The sequence below is a fragment of the Chinchilla lanigera genome, unplaced genomic scaffold (assembly GCF_000276665.1).
Source record: "Chinchilla lanigera isolate Chin_1 unplaced genomic scaffold, ChiLan1.0 scaffold00030, whole genome shotgun sequence".
NCBI lineage: Eukaryota > Metazoa > Chordata > Mammalia > Rodentia > Chinchillidae > Chinchilla > Chinchilla lanigera.
Window position 1 is genome coordinate 16,642,734 of NW_004955431.1, and position 16,924 is coordinate 16,659,657.

Below are 16,924 nucleotides of genomic sequence, written 5' to 3' on the forward strand. Positions count from 1 at the left end.
TGGGGCAGAGGTTCCCTGATAGCAGTGCCGAACAAGCAGCAGACAGGGTCATCCTGGGTTGGAGAGGGGTCCTGGGCTTTCATCTAAGTGTAAAAATAAAGCCAATCTCCACTGTCCTGACCTTAATGGACCATGACTCTCCCACTCTACCCTAACCATTATTTTCTGAAAAGAGGCTATTTTCTGCTTCATTAGTCAGCAAAGAACAGCATCTCCCCTCAAAGCCGGGGGCCAGCTCCCCAAGACTGACATCCTAGGCGCAGGACACTTTTGTTTCCAAGAGTCATTTCATCCTTTCCTTCACAATCTCCAACTAATAAAAAACCCTTGTACCAGCTTAAAAAAAATAAAGTCATGTTCACTGAACAAGCCAAGTCATTTTGGTTTAAACAATAACCATATGAGGAGCAATGGTCATTCTGATTAGGAAAAGTATTCCATAAAGATCACTCCAGTCCGTTGTGCAGCAGGGAAGTGGTCTTGAAAAAGATTGACATCATGAACCCAAATTTTCTGTCATATAACTCCAATTGTGGAAGAAGATCACAATATTACTCCACAAAGTCTGGTCCTGACCCAGTGACAGAAACACAGAATTACAATTCTCCCAAATAACACAGCTAAATGACAGTCAGTCCTTTCTGAAGGACTTAATGTCATTCTAGATGAAAAAATAGAGTGTCAGGGGAATAACAGTTCATGAAAATCCCTGGATTATAAGTAACCATGGTACTTAATATTTATAAACCAGGGAAAATCCACACAGTGCCCATCATTCTGTGAAATTGTGCTTGCCATATCATTTAGAAAAATCTTAAGATATTTCCTACGAGGCTCTAGGTTGGAAAAACAGCTTTGTTTTACCATTTGCATTTTCTCTCAAACTACGGTCATCTTTGATACAGAATATAAAGATGTTATTATTTTTCTTATTTCCCATTTCATCACTGAATATATTTAGTATTTGCTCAGCTCTTAAGATGTGAGCAAAGGGCCAGGGCCAGGAAGTATAAAAGCTGAAAGAGAGCCCAGTTCAATGAATATAGTTGAAGTGAAACTTAAATTCTTTTATATGACTATTAACCAATAAGTATTGGATGGCTTTTATCAAAATTTTAAAATAATGGTAAGAAGAAAACAAAGAAAGAAAAAACTAAAATCACTGATAAGGTAGCCATCTAACCAAAGCTGGTCAGAAGAGACAAAGAAGGCTACTACATATTGGTAAAGAGAAGAATTCATGAAGATGAGGTGACATTCATAAATAAACACACACACACCTGATGTTGATACTCTCAGTTTCATAGAACAAACATTACTTGACAAAAAAGGGCACACAGAGTCCAGTGCAATCACAGTGGGGGACTTCAACACCCTATTGCACAAATGGGTCAACTAAAAAAATATCAACAAAGAAATGCCAAAATTAAATGACCCTATAGATTTAGTAGATTTAACTGGTATCTAGATAGTATTTCATCCAACATCAGTAGAACACATTTTATTTTCAGCACCCCTCAGAAGTTTCTCCAAAATAGATCATGTTTTAGGGTATAAAGCAGCTCTGAAAATATAAAATAACTGAAATGATCTTATGTGTCCTATCAGATCACAATGAAAATAACTAGAAATAAATAGCAAAGGAATCTATAGGAACTACACAAACACATGGAGATTGAATAATACATACTGACAAATTAATGGCTCACTGAAGAAACTGGAGGAAAATGTTGAAAATTTGTAGAGTTAAATGTTAATGGAAATACTATATATCAGAATCTGTGGGACACAATGAAAGAAAAAACTTTCTTTTCTAAGAAAAAAGTTTATAGCTATCACTACCTACATTAAAACACAAAGTGACCCCAAATAACCTAATGCTTGTGTCTCAATATCCTAGGAAAAAAATAAACCAAACCCTAAACCAGTAGAAAAAAAAGAAATAGTAGACATCAGAAAAATTGAAATAAAAATAGAAACTATTGATCAATCAAAGAGATGGTTGTTTGAAAAGATAAATAAGATTGATAAACCCTTAGTCAAACTTAACAAAAAAGAAAAGACCCAAATTACTAAAATTAGAAATGAAAAAGTTGAAATTATAACAGATACCACTGAAATAAAGAGGATCATCAGAAATCATTTTCAAAATTTATCTACCAACAAATTGGAGAATCTATATCAAATGAATAAATTCCTCAATATACATGACAAAAATAAATTGAACCATGAAGATAAATAAAATTTAAACAGATCAGTAACAAACAATGAGATTGAAGCAATACTTAAAACTCCATCAACAAAGGAAAAGTGCAGGACCAGACGGACCTACTGTTGAACTCTACCAGACGTCTAGACAAGAACTAATACCAGTGATCCTCAAACTCTTCCATCTAATAGAAAGGGAATCTATTCTCCTAAACTGATTCTAAGAAGCCAGCATTACCCTGCTACCAAACCAGAAGAGATTTTTTTAAAAAAGGAAAACTACAGACCATATCCTTGATGAACACAGATGTAAAAATTCTCAATAAAATCACAAATAGAATTCAATAACATATTACAAAGATCATACATCATAACCAAATTATTTTTATCCCAAAGAAGCAAAGATGGTCCAGCATACATAAATCAATACAGCACATAAATGAAACCCAGGATAAAAAAATCACACCTTGATCATCTCAATAGATAGTGAAAATGCTTTTGACAAAATTCAACAGCACTTCATGGCAAAAACCTTTAATGAAAATAGTTATAGAAGGGCTTTACCTCAAAATGATAAAAGCTATGTATGACAAACCTAGAGCCAATATTATATTAAATGAGGAAAAACTTTAAAAATCCTTCTACAGTTAGGAACAGGACAAGAGTGTCCATTTTCATCAGTCCTGTCCAATATAGTATTCAAAACATTAGCCAGAGCGATCAGGCAAGAGAAAGAAATTAAAGGGGTATTAATGAGAAAGGAAGAATTCAGGTTATCCCTATTACAGATGACAGGATTCTTTACACGGAATATAAAAATTCCACCAGAAGACTCAACTGACAAACTCAGAGCAGCAGGATACAAAACCAACATACCAAAATCAATCATGTTTCTGTACACAAATAATGAACCAACCAAGAAAGAAACCAGGAAAACAATTACATTCACAATAAATTAAAATAATTAAATATCCAGGAATCAGCCTAACTGAGCGAGCAAAAGACTTCTAAAATGAAAACTACAGAACTCCAAAGAAAGAAATTGAATAGAAAATGGAAAGACATACTTTGTTCTTGCATTCACAGAATTAATGATGTTAAAATGGCCATATCATCAAAGCAATCCACGGATTTAACGCAATCCCTATTAAAATACCAATAACATCCTTTGCAGAACTAGAAAAAGCAATCCTGAATTTCACTGGGAATCAGAAAAGACCCAGAATCACCAAAGCAACCCTGAGCAAGAAGAGCAAGGCTGGAGGCATCACTATACTGGACTTCAAACGATATTAGAAAGCTGTAGTAACACAGACAGCAGCGCTAGCACAACAACTTTCAGCCGACTGAGTAGTACAGAAGACACCAAAACAAACATAAGCACCTACAACAATCTGACTTTTTAACAAAGGAGCCAAAAACATATGCTGGAGAAAAAGATAATCTCCTTTTAGAAATGGTGCTGGGAAAACTGAATATCCACATGCAGTAATTGAAACTAACACCCACTTCCTCTCACCATGTACTAAAATCAAATCAAATCAAAACTGATCAAGAACTGAAAACATTGAGGCTGACAGAAGACAACACAGGGAAATACCTGAAGCCATAAGTAAATGTAAAGAGTTCCTCAACAGGACTCTAAAGGCAGAAGAAATAATACCAAGAATCGATGAGTTAAAAAGCTTCTGCATGGTAAAGGAAATAATTACTAGAGTGAAGAGACAACCCATTGAATAGGAGAAAATCTTTGCTAGCAACTCTTCTGCTAGACAATTAATATCTAGAAAATACAAAAAACTAAACAGCTATAAAACAGTAAACCTCAATACAAAAGTGGGCAAATGAACTGAATAGATATTTCTCAAAAGAATAAATTCAAATGGCCAAAAGGTTTATCTAAAATATTCTCTAGCCATCAGAGAAATGAACATTAAAACTACGTTGAGATTCCACCTCACCCCAGTCAAATGCCTGTCATCAACAATCCATAAAATGAAAAATGCTGGCAAGATGCAGGGAAAAACACTGCTACATTGCTGGTGGGAATGTAAACTAGCACTACCACTATGGGAATAAATAGGGAGATTTCTCAAAAAACAAAACAGAAATACCGTTTGACCCAGCTAAATCACTCCTGGGCAGAACCTAAAAGAATGAAGGACTTCAAACTATAGAGACACATACACATCCACGTTTATAAGTGATGATTTGGAGAATGTGTTAACTTGCTTTCCATTACTGTCACAAAATAGCTAGTAATCTACCTATAACAGTCATGGAGGTTTCAGTCCTTGACCAACTGGCCCCATTGTTTTGCACCCCCATGGCACATCTTGGCAGGAATGTGTGGGAGACCAAACCATTTACTTCATAGCTTCCAGGAAATGAAAGAGAAAAGGACTAGTGCTCCGTAGTGCCCTTCTAGGACATGCGACCAAGGACCTAAAGGCCCTACGTCCTACTAGGACCTACTTCGTGAAGGGTCCTCTATCTTCTGCTAGTGCCTGACTGGGAACCAAGCCTTTAGCATGTAGTCATTTCAGGGAATATTCCAGATTCTAACTGTAGCAGACAAACTATGTTTTTCTTCATCTTTGTTCATATAAGTATTGATAATTCTTTTTCCCCCCATTTTCCCCGAGATATAATTCACATGCCGTAAGATGGTTGTTTTCAAAAATCACATTGCTGAGATTTAATTTACATTCAGTGATATCTCATCATAAGCCCACATTTTATAGTACTTCCCAATGTATAAAGTGAGATAATCCTAAATCCCTCTCACACCCGTCTGTTGTCCTCCACCCTATCACTGTCTGATTCCCTGCATATCCCTGGGATGTTCCTACCTGCTCTGCTTTTTTCTCATTTCACTTCCTCTAATCCACTTCCATACTACCCACCACGTGGTCTCTCACTCCCAAATCTGACTTACTACTCGCTGAGTCCTATTCTTCAGTCTCCTACTGCATTCCTTCACTGCCCAAGCCTGGCAGTGGGTCCTTTGGGTGCTGTCCTCATCTTACAGCTCAACATACGAAGTCTCCATGAATTCATGCTGCTGTTTTCTGCCCTCCCCATCTCACAACTCCACTGTTCCCTCAAGTCTTTCTCTTCTTTCATCACCTTCTCTGAGGTCCCAAGTGACGGAGACCACTATAAAGCAGCCCTGAGTAGGACTTAAATTAATCAATTGGCTTTTTATGTTTACTTGTGGATCTGTCCAAAGCCCAGGCCACTTGTCTAGAAATGGATGGCAGTCTCACAGTGAGTGAACCTCTGTAAGTCACTGATTCCTACTATGGTCTGTAATAGCAGGTGAAGCTGGAAAGCCTCAAAGGATGAATTAAGATCACAGACAAGGACACAGGGATCTCAGTCTCAACTAGGTAAAGACTATAGCCTCATGCATCTCACTCATGGGTGGATTAACTTAATCCTTATTAAGGAATAATTTAATACCTTACTTGGAGAAGTGCTTGAGTACTCCACTCTCTTCTTCTGATAACCAAATAAATATGGGCCACCCAGAGAAGGTCTTGGTCTTAGCCCTAAGAGAATCTCAAATACTGTGAGAGGGCTTTGATCCTCCTGGAGCACTAAAATCATTCCATTTGCTTCTTTTTATTTAGCCTTCACTGTATACTTGTTTGGGAGACTGTGGACCTGATTAGCCCACAGTAACTAAGGGAAGTTATTAACCCGATACTCAAGCAAACTTAGACACTTTTCCAATATGTTCACTTACTGTGGACACAGCTTTGTCACAGCACTGTGTAAACATCTGCCTCTGTGCTAATCTCCCCATCAGTCTCCCTTTAAAAGATAGTGCCTTCTACATTTGTGGTTACAGCACTTTACAAAGTATGTGGGCTACAGTACATATTTATTAAGTATTTGTTGAAGAGATCAATCTTTAAAGCCAGACTGTTTAGCAGGAAGGATGGAATTTTCCCATTTTATGAGGCCTGATCAAAAATATAATGAATGTTTAAATTTCAAAACATATTATAGGAAGAAACACATAGCCATTAATCCCCCCTCAAAATTCTCCCACTTGCTTCAAATCACACTTATCCCATCATTTTGCCACTTTCTGAAGCAGTTCTGGAAGTCCTCGTTCATGGATGTCTTAGTTGTGCTGTCGTGGGTGCCTTGATATCCTGAATTGATTCAAAATGTTCACCTTTCATTGTCAGTTTTACTTTGGAGAAGAGGCAAAAGCCACACAATGCCAGATGCAGTGAATAAGGCGGAAAGACACACTAATATCTTTATGAGTCTGCTTCTCTGTTAGGTGGCACTCTGCAGCAGTACTTGCTATATTTTTTGGGTCACACCTGCTACTTTGATCCCACCTTCCAAAGACACCCACAAAAGAGGGCTTAAAGAACTACTTCAGAAAATGGCAAAAACAACAGAATACCTGTGATCAAAGCAAAGGATAATATTTTGAGGGGGACTAATGACAATATGCCTTTTATAGTAATAAATGCATTTAAACACTCACTGTATTTTCATTCATCCCTTGTACACATGGAGAAACTAATGCACAAAGTGCTCAGGACTGTGTAGTGACACAGTCAGGATTCACACCCACAGCGTCTATGTCTATACTGTTTTTACAAGTCAGAACCAGCATCCGTTGTGACTGAGATTGGGAAACAACAACCTGGCTCTGTTCCAGACTTTGTGTGACTTCTGAGTAAATCATTCTACTAAAATAGAAGACTTAAAAGATAGGAATCACTATACCTATCTCTCATCAACCTGCACACAGTGGTTTATGCAGCAAAGCTCACATTCTATTGGAGATGGCTCTGTCAAATACTCCATTCAATGATTCAAGAACAAAACTCAGTCTGCCCCTGCTATGAAGCCACTTTCTGCCCTCATAACCCCTACATAAAGCCCACCTCCTGCTCGCCCACCCCAGAACTGATGACAGTCTCTCCAGCTCTAATGACTCCTGTGGTTCTGCCCCTTTACATTCCTCTTTGACACTAAGCTTTTCTTTCTTTCAGCAAGACAAGCACAGGGACTGAACAGGATCCTCACGGGACACAGGCCACTGACCTCTGCTATCTGGGCACACTGTGTCTCCCCTGGGACTCGAATGACAGACACTGTTTTTCAAGAAGCTGGAGACAGAATGAATACTGTTCCTTCCAAAAGGAGAAATGTCCTGATATATTTCTCTCCTTGTGAAGCTATTTTTAGTTCCTGCAAGTGTCTCTGGATCCAAACAATTCAAGGAACTGCCTGAGTTCATAGCTTCAGCACGTTCCAACTTTGACAAAATACATTATGTCATGTGGAAAGAGATCCAACCAATTCCAATTGTCCTGGGCACCTGTGATGTCAGCTCAGAAATAGGATCTTTATTGGTGCTGCCAGGTCTGGATATGATTTTTGAGCACTGGTGGTCCCCTTGGCAGTAAATATCAAGAATGAAAGCAGGGGTCAAACTCTGGGCCCCTGCTAGACAGTTTGATCAACTAAGATATAGTAGACACAATTATCAGGGAATGCAACTTCCAAATGGAAAATAAAAATGTCATCGAATGGCCTTAAGGAGAAATCTGGACTTCAGAGTAAATACACATCACTAATCTACACGAGCATCTCCAAGAACCTATCTGGCCTCAGCCTGAGTTTCAAAACAAACCTGCTGCCAGAACTCTCAAAAAATCCTATTATAGAAAGAAAAACTACAGAAGATGAAGTAGGCAAAAAATATCACCCCACTCTGAATAGCTATTTATAAACTGTCCTTATCCAGATGATGTATGTGTAGGAAAACCCATGAGCTAAGTCCCAAACTGAGCTGCACAGAAATGAGAAGGATAATTCCTGACCTTAAATACAAGCTGAGCGTCTCATATCTGAAATGCTTTGGACCAGAAATGCTTCAGAACTCAGAGTTTCTCAGACTGGGGAATATTCACACACATATAATGGGATGTCTTTGAGAGGGGACCCAAATAGAAACAAAAATTGTGCATGTACACACCTTAACATTACGATTTTTTGTGTGCCTGCTTTGTGACTGCAGTCTGCCCTGCAAGGCAGGGTGTGGTCTTTTTCCCTTGTGGTGTCATTTAGCACTGAAAAAGTTCTGCTATTTGGAGCATCTTAGATTTCGAATTTTTATAGTAAGGATGATTATTCTGGAAATGACTGATTCCACCTCTGAAGACAGCAAGCAAAGCAGAAAAGCAGGTAGTAGTCATGACCCTCTGTGGCCAAGACAAGAAGAGAGGAGTGAAAAAGATACTTACCCCTGAGGATTCCATCTATAGCATTGATGAGGAACAGCCTGTATCTTGCTTATTTCTGTCATCGCTGGGACAAAATACCCGACACCCACAGTTTAAAGGAAGAAAGGTTCATTTGGACTCATGCTTTGTAGAAGTTCCAGTCCATGACTGGCTGGCTCCACGGCATGGGAGAGGGATTTAACAGAGGAGAGCTGTTCAGGGTTTGGCATCCAGGAGGCCCAAAGTGAAGGAAAGAGCTGGGTCAGGAGAGATAAACCCACCCAGGCCATGCCCCGTGAGCCACCTCTTCAGACCAGACCCCACCTCCTAATAGGAAGTCAGCTATAAGCCTCCACAATCCAACAGCCTTCCAAAATCCCCACCTATGAGCACAAGAGGCTTTGGGGGACATTTAAGATCTACACCACAAGACCCCCTCAATTAGAGTCATTCTTACTACGCACAAGGAGGTAGTGTTACGCATTCTGCTGACTTTCCCTTAGACTTATGCGCTCATTATAAACGGAGCCATGGAACGTGGCGTGGCTGCCTGCACGGAGCTGTCAGAGCAGAAGAGAATCATAGGTTAATGAGTCGTCTTGGAGTAGAGCCACTGTGAAAGCCAGTTCGGTCAGGTATCACACATGCACATATGCTCTCTGTCTTTCACTATGTGATGCTCCCTGCTGTCTCAGGATTCTGCCAACAAGAAGGCCATCCTACTTGACCTTGGACTAGAACTCTGAGCCCAAGTGAATTTCTTTTCCTTAAAGCTTAACCAGATCACAGTATGGGTTCTCAGCCACAGAAAATAGACTCACAGTGGAACATTTTTTTTTTTTAACACTGCCTACTGCCTATTTCTATAACTCATAGCTTTTGTAATCAGGTGATTCAAACAAAAAGCCCTCTCATTTGAATCTGTTCTGTTGCTCCGTGCGGGGAAGTATAATGAGTAATCTAACTATTGTTTTTGTTTTCTAAGCTTCACTGTAAGGAAGTCCTCTGGATTTAAAGAAACTCAGCACTAAGGAAGGAGCTTGCCATTTAGTGGCTTTATTTTACAGAGTAGCTTCAAAACTTCTCACACAAAGCTATGAGTCCTCCTGACGTAAACACAGTAGCAGGTATCTGCATGCTGCCTCTGCTGTCCTGAAAGACTGAATGTACTTTGGCAAGGAAAGCAAAACATGAGGTTGTGCAGGAAACACTGTTCTTATACAAGTAGTACAGTACATTCCTGACAAAGTGTTTATGTTATTGGATAGAGAATGCAGAAATAAAAACATTTAGATTCAATATTTCTTGTCTTATTGTAGGAGATACAAAACTAATGTTAGATTTATTTTTGTTGACAGCAACGCTATGTTGCTGGGCAACCTTAAGTGTTTCTTGGGTTGAATTGCACACTACTCAAGCAGCTGCGGACTAGACTGATGGCGCTGCTCAAGAAGCTGACTGGGATGCCTATCACACACATGGGCCTCGCATTTACACAGAAGTCTTAATGGTAAGATGCTACTGCTAATGGATAAAGCATCTGTGCCCCACTGGTCTGATGAGCTTTCCTGAAGTCATCGAAAAGACCTCTTGATTTAGTTTTCTATTTCTTTATTAGCTACTACATCACTAGCTCTCACAAAATACTTAAAATTACTTTTAAGAGGGTTAAAATACATACTCACATAAAGTTAAGCATTTTAAAGTACACATAACATAAATTTATCACTTTTAAGTAGACAGTTCAATGGCATTAAGTGCATTTATACTGCAGCAGCGGGGATAACCCACTATTCCACTTTTTGTGTCTGTGAATGTGACTACTCTAGAGACCTCATCGGAGAGGAATCACACAGAACTTATTCCCTGTGTCTGACTCACCTCACTTAAAGTCCTCCAGTTTCATCCATGTTGTCCCATGCATCAGATTTTCCCTTCTTTTAAGGCTGAATGATAGTCTATTATGTGGATTTATGTTGTTTATCCTTTCATATATCAGTGGATACTTGCATTGCTTTCCTTTCTATTTTCAATAATGTGACTATGGAACATTAGTATGCAAATATCTCAAGAGAACATACCTAAAAGTGGAACCATATGATCATGTGGTAACTTTATTTTTAATTTACTGAGGAATTGCCATATTGTTTTCCATAGTCCCTGCACCATTCTAGCTCACTAGTAATGCATAAGAGTTCCAGCTTCTCCACATCCTCACCAAAACTTGGGTTCTGTTTTTTTAAAAATAGTACCCATCCTGGGGCTCGGGATTTAGCTCAGCAGCACAGCACCTGCCTGGCAAGCGCGACCTTGTGAGTTCGAGTCCCAGTACCAGAAAAAAAAAAAATAGTACCCATCCTAATGGACGTAGTGTGGCCACTGAATTTTGTATGTTTTCTTCATCTGTACTTCTTCAGCATTTCTGATTCACATTAGATAAAACAGCCATGCCTTTCTCCACTAATTTATGCCTTCCTCCTTTGGAAGAACTACGTTTCTTCTTCATCCTTGATACCCTTCAACCAAAACAGGTGGTCAACAACATAGTCAATCCTGATACATAATTCCTGAACACCTGTTACATTTCTCATTACTCACGGAACAGGAACGTGTGGGAAAAGAAGCTGTTCTACATTTATGAAGATCTTGGATGCCAGGTTAAGATGTTTACCCTACTAATGAGGAAGAGTAAGTATTTGCTGTCTCTGTGAAAAGATGATGCAGCAAACATTTGGCAATGGTGTCATGACTGGAGCACCCGGAGTCACACAGTCTAATTCCCTGGCTGCACAGCACATGTGGGATGGGGCAGTGCTTGCCTGGAAAAAGATGGCAGCCTAGGGATAAAACGGAGGAGGCAGGAGAGGACTCAGGAGAGGACTGGGGGCATGTTCTGAGAAGAGTATGAGCTTATTCTCTGAGGAAACTGTCAATTTAATACAGGGGTCTCCATACATGACTGAGAAAAATATATTTTCCAATATCTATGCCTTGAATATTGAAATAGAAGTGTCATTCTGGTAGCTTAAGAAATGATTTCAAACACCTCAAAATGAGAAAAAAAATCAAAATTAACAATACAATGAATCACAAAGTAAACTAGCCATGAAGATGACAAAATGAATTCAGCTGATGATATAAACAGGAAACAGTAACCTTTAGATTAAGAACAGGAAAAAGAAACAAAAGAGATACTAGAGAAACTAAACAATAAAACAATGTATTTTTGATGGGGTAAAAAGGATCTAAAATTGAACCATGTGAAGGTCAAGTTTTGAAGCTACTCTATAAAATAAAGCCACTAAATGGCAAGCTCCTTCCTTAGTGCTGAGTTTCTTTAAATCCAGAATAATTACAGTTTGATCCTTATTACAGGCTTTACATTATTTCCAAGTTTTAGACATTTATTTAACACCTGGTACAGAGCGGGCATGGAACTAGGCACTGAGACCTAACGGCTGGCAATCACACAGGGTCCACAAAAGTCTATATTTTAAAATTATCTTTCCATATGATAAAAACCTCTATCAGAAGTACAAGCAGCTGAGTTCGATTCACACAATCAAAAAAAAATGAAAGTGGCTGAAGGAAAGAATCAATGATATGAGCAGAAATGTGAATTTCTGTAGATAAGGTGGCATCATTTAGCTTCTATGCTGTTTCTAACCATTGGGTAAGTGGAAATTTTAACTCCTTAAAGAGAGTCGAAGAGGTAATCCAATAGTTGTGGGGTTTTGGGGGGGTTTTTTTTTGTCCAGTTTTTAACCTACCCACCTCCCTTCATTACCTAAGCAAAGAGGGAAAAATGAGTGTGAATACATATAGCTGAGTCTAGGCAACCCAGACAAAACACCTATCTCACTGTCAGATGCCATTGGCAAAGGAAATGAAAGCAACCTAGGTCTTCCCAGAATAGCTACATATACAGGTGCAGAAAGGATGTACCTATACTGAATATAGGGAAATATATTGTCAGGTTCACCATCACCAAAATCAGGTCACATGACCAGCAAGAATGACTTTGAGGCCATAGGTAGTGAGCTGCTTTAGGCAGATCTCATTAACAAGTCCTTGGTCTGCTGCAAAGTTCCCATGATTTCCATTAACCCAAGACCTTTATCCTTTAAAACACACGGGAGGCCCCGCCTCTTCTTTCTTTCTAAAATCTCAATTGTTCTTGTGGAACAGCTGGCTCCTACTCAGGGTGCTGGGCTCAATCCACGGGCTGTTCTTGGCATCAAGGAAAAGTCCAACTTTCTGTTTGGGCTTTAATTATTTAATAAATATTCCAACTTGCTCTACATTTGACACCTTTAACCACCCCTCCAGAAGTCTCAGTTACATGTGTTCATTCCCATAATACAGAAGGAAATGAGGTTTAGAAAAATGAGAAAGTAGGAGAATGAGTCAGTTAATGGCACAGCAAGGGACCTCAGCTCAGGTCTTCTCACTGGAAATTACATGCTCTGTACTCCCAGCCTGGCGTTAGACTGAAATGCACCTTGTATGAAACTTAACTTCATTACCAGATTTCTTTTGAAAATCCACCATTTGTATCTACATGCATCATTCTACTAATCTCTAGATGATGTATAATACCTAATACAATATAAATGCCATGTAAATATTTGCTACATAGTACTTTTGGGGGACTAACGGCAAGAAAGGATGTCCATGTTGTTATGGTATTAATTTTTTTCAGGTATTTTTGATCTATGGATGGTTGAATCTGTGGTTGCAGAACCCATGAATAGAGAACTCATGTACAGATATAGTTATATAGATAGGGAAGTCTTTTTATTAAGCCAACATAAGTATATGGTCTTTAATGCCCCAACCCTCACCTTCCATATCTAATTTTCTCTTATTACTCAACTACTCAGCACAGAATAAAACCAGTAAGATATTAATCAGGGTTTCTGGAGTTTGTTTTTTAGCAGAAATTATTAAAGGCCCTTTCAGGAATCCATGCCTGGCAACTTCTGTCACATCTGTACTAAGATAGTTTCCTTAGGCAAAAGGGAGGGTTACTTCTTATAGACGCCCCATAAAACATCTACACTGTTACCTCTTAAAAAGCAATGCAGAATTATGGGAAGTTTTATGATCACTGAAATAACATTCCCTTGCGAATTACAGAAGATGGCAACATTTCAAATGTGCTGGGCTGTTTGAAGTGTTAACTGAGCCATCTTCTGATTCAGGCCACAAATGGAGTAACCCAAGGGGAGGAAAAAGTTGGGGGTCACAGGAAACAGGCTCCAGGAAGATCCCGCTGCCTGACAAACTGATTCTCACACTGATTTTAATATGCACATTAGCTAAACGGGGGAAGGTATAGGGACTTGCTTTTGCATTTATTTTGAAAACGTAATACAGACCTTGGTTCAAAAATTGTAAGTCAGTAAAGAAAGTCATCCCTTGTATATACATTCTTGTGCTCCTCTCGCAGAGCAGCGCTGCTATCAATCGCTAATATATTCTTGCAGAGATAAACCACGTATAATAATGGCATACAAATAGTTTAACTTTCTGCTTCCGTTGTTTGCACCAATAGTGCAACTTGGTTTTTCCCTCCTAATAACGTTTTTTGTTTTTTGTTTTTTGTTTTCTGAGGCAGGGTCTCAGCCTAGTGTAGTTCAGCCTAGCCTCAAACTCACTATGTAGCCCAGGCTGGCATCACACTCTATGACGATCCTCCTGCCTCAGCATTCCAAGTGCTAGGATAAGAGGTGTGCACTACCACGCTCAACTCTAATAATGCTTCTTAAAGAACATTTCACATCCATAAGCAAAGAGTTCCTTCTACTTCTGACTTGATAAGTTTAGTCGTGCATTAAGAATCTAGTGCTGATCCCGGGCAGCACTGAGTATCTTTACACAAGTGTCCTGTCACACAGACATGATGCTATGGTTTGTGTCTGGCTGTCCCCCCAAAGCCTCACACAGTCATGGGACGGGCTTCTAGCGTTTATGATTGACCCATGGTCCAATGCTGGGATTATGGATGCGAGAGCTACACCCGCCCTGGGGTGGATAGTCTGCATACAACGTAAGGGAGGAAAAGAGGCTGCTTGCACTGTTGCCCTTGTGCTCTTGTTGCCTTTGCTGTTTTCCACTGCCATCAAGTGTTGCCCTCGGTCATGCACCACCCTACCTTGGAGCCAGCCAAGCACGGACTGAAACCTCCACAAACAGTGAGCTAAATTAATTCTGGGTGTCAGGTATTTTGTCTCAGCAACAAGAGAAAAGTAACCAAGACCCATGAGTTAAATGTATAGAATAAATATTTCACAGAGAAACTGCCCAGCTAAAGGTTGTATGCACTTTAAATCTTGATGAATATCCCTACATCTCCCTTCATAAAATTTTATCAGTTTGTCTTCCCATTGAAACAGATGAAAAATGTTTGTTTCTTCCTACTTTCACCAACACAGTATGTTATTTAACATTTGATCTTAGTTTTAATAAAAAGCTCCCACACTTTCATTTAGTTAGGGAAGTTCTCCAGCATTTTGTTCCACACATTGTCAATTTCATAACGTGACACGGCTTGTAAAAATGGCTTTTATCAAAGTCTTTTCTGAACACTTGCAGGTTCTGCTTTTCCTCGCTCTATCAATTATTTTATACAGCCTTCTTTCATCTTTTAATTTTTGTCAGAATGTTGCTGGAATGTATTTCTGCCTCACTTTGATCTCCACTGTGACAGTGAACTGAATTCTATAATGGAGAGGATCGCAAAGCACTGCTGTCCCCAAGGGGATGGGATCGGGCCATCCACCAGTGGCAGGCACCTCCATCGCACACAGAGATTTCAGCTCCGTCTCGGGGCCCTGTCACCACAGGTCCATCAGCCCGCTTCTCTCCCCTTCTGTGTATTCTCTTTGTTTCAAGATGAGATACATTTTCGCCTTCGTACTTTTTTCTTGCCACAGTTCCCATTTGAAAAACATTTTTAAAACTCTCCCATAATTCCAAGTATTAACACTAAAAAGAAAGTAATTTAGGTATTTTTATCTGTTTTCTGAAAACTAGACTTGTGCATATATACTGTTTTAATTTTTCCCATTTAAAAATCTTACATATTTATGAATGAATATGCATCTTTATAGGACCACTTTTAAAGGTTTTATGGTATTTAATTATATGTGTGTATAACACCTTGCTTAACCAAATACTCTCTGATAAATTTCAACTGTTCTGCTATTTTGCTGTTATATAACAAGAATGAAGGAGTTTTGTTCAGACGCATTTGATTATTTCTCCAAAACATTTCTTACATGGGGGAAAAAGGTATTCATGATATTAAGGGTTTCCTTTTTAAAATGTTACAGAAATGTCTTCCTGAAATATCTTATCAATTTTTGAATTTTGCCTCAGTGCATCAAGTGCCGTACCCTACTCTTCTGTCCTCACTCCTCCAGAACTGGAGACCAGTACCTACCCAACTGGGTGCCTGGTCCTCACGCCTTCATTGTTTGAGCATCCAGCTTGCAGAGAGTAAATGGTGCAACATCTCTCCCTGTGTGAGTCCATATGTTATAATACAGCAGGACATATTTATATATAAATATATGGGTGATTTATTATAATATATGGATTATTTATAAATATATAGATGATTTAACACACACATACCCCTATATGGATGAAAATGATATGCCATGTGAAGTAAGAGGGGATACATGGAGAGTTAGAAATGTTCCAGAGTCTATTATTGTCTAGAAAGTGGTAAAAGTAATTATGTTAGAATGTAGTAAGCCAAGAATGATTTGAATCTCAACAATAATTCTTGAAAAAAGAAGAATGCACAACCTAGAAGCTTACGTGGGGGGAGATGAAACTATGAAACCAAGATTCAGTTAAAGGATGTAAGAAAGGCAAGAAGCAGAAAAATAAATTTAGTAGGAATGATGATAAATATAAATCTAACTCTCTAATTATACTGCATCAGTAAATATATGATTATATATTTATATTGTATAATATTAATGATATATACTTGTTTTTAGGATACAAGGTTAAATACATTAAATATAAATAGACCAATGAAAAAAGACTCTCAGATTGACAAAAACATAATTTGATTATATCCTGCAGACCAGAAACATCTTAAGTACAAAGTAATACAATTATTGAAAATAAAAGTATAGAAATTATACACATATAAATATATGTGTAAGACTCACAGAGAAGGGCCTATCTACAAGGTAAGGTATATAATTTCTAAATTTGTAGCCATCCAAAAGTATAGCTTTAAGATATATAAAGCAAAAATGGTAAAAGTATAAGAAGATTAAAGAATTAAAAGGCAAGCGCCAGACTGGGAGAAAATATTTGCAAAGCACATATCTGATAAGACTAGTCTTAAAATGTGTAAATAATGGTGGAATTCAAAGGTAAGAACACAATCCAATTTTTAAAAAATAGGCAAAAATCTGAACACATAT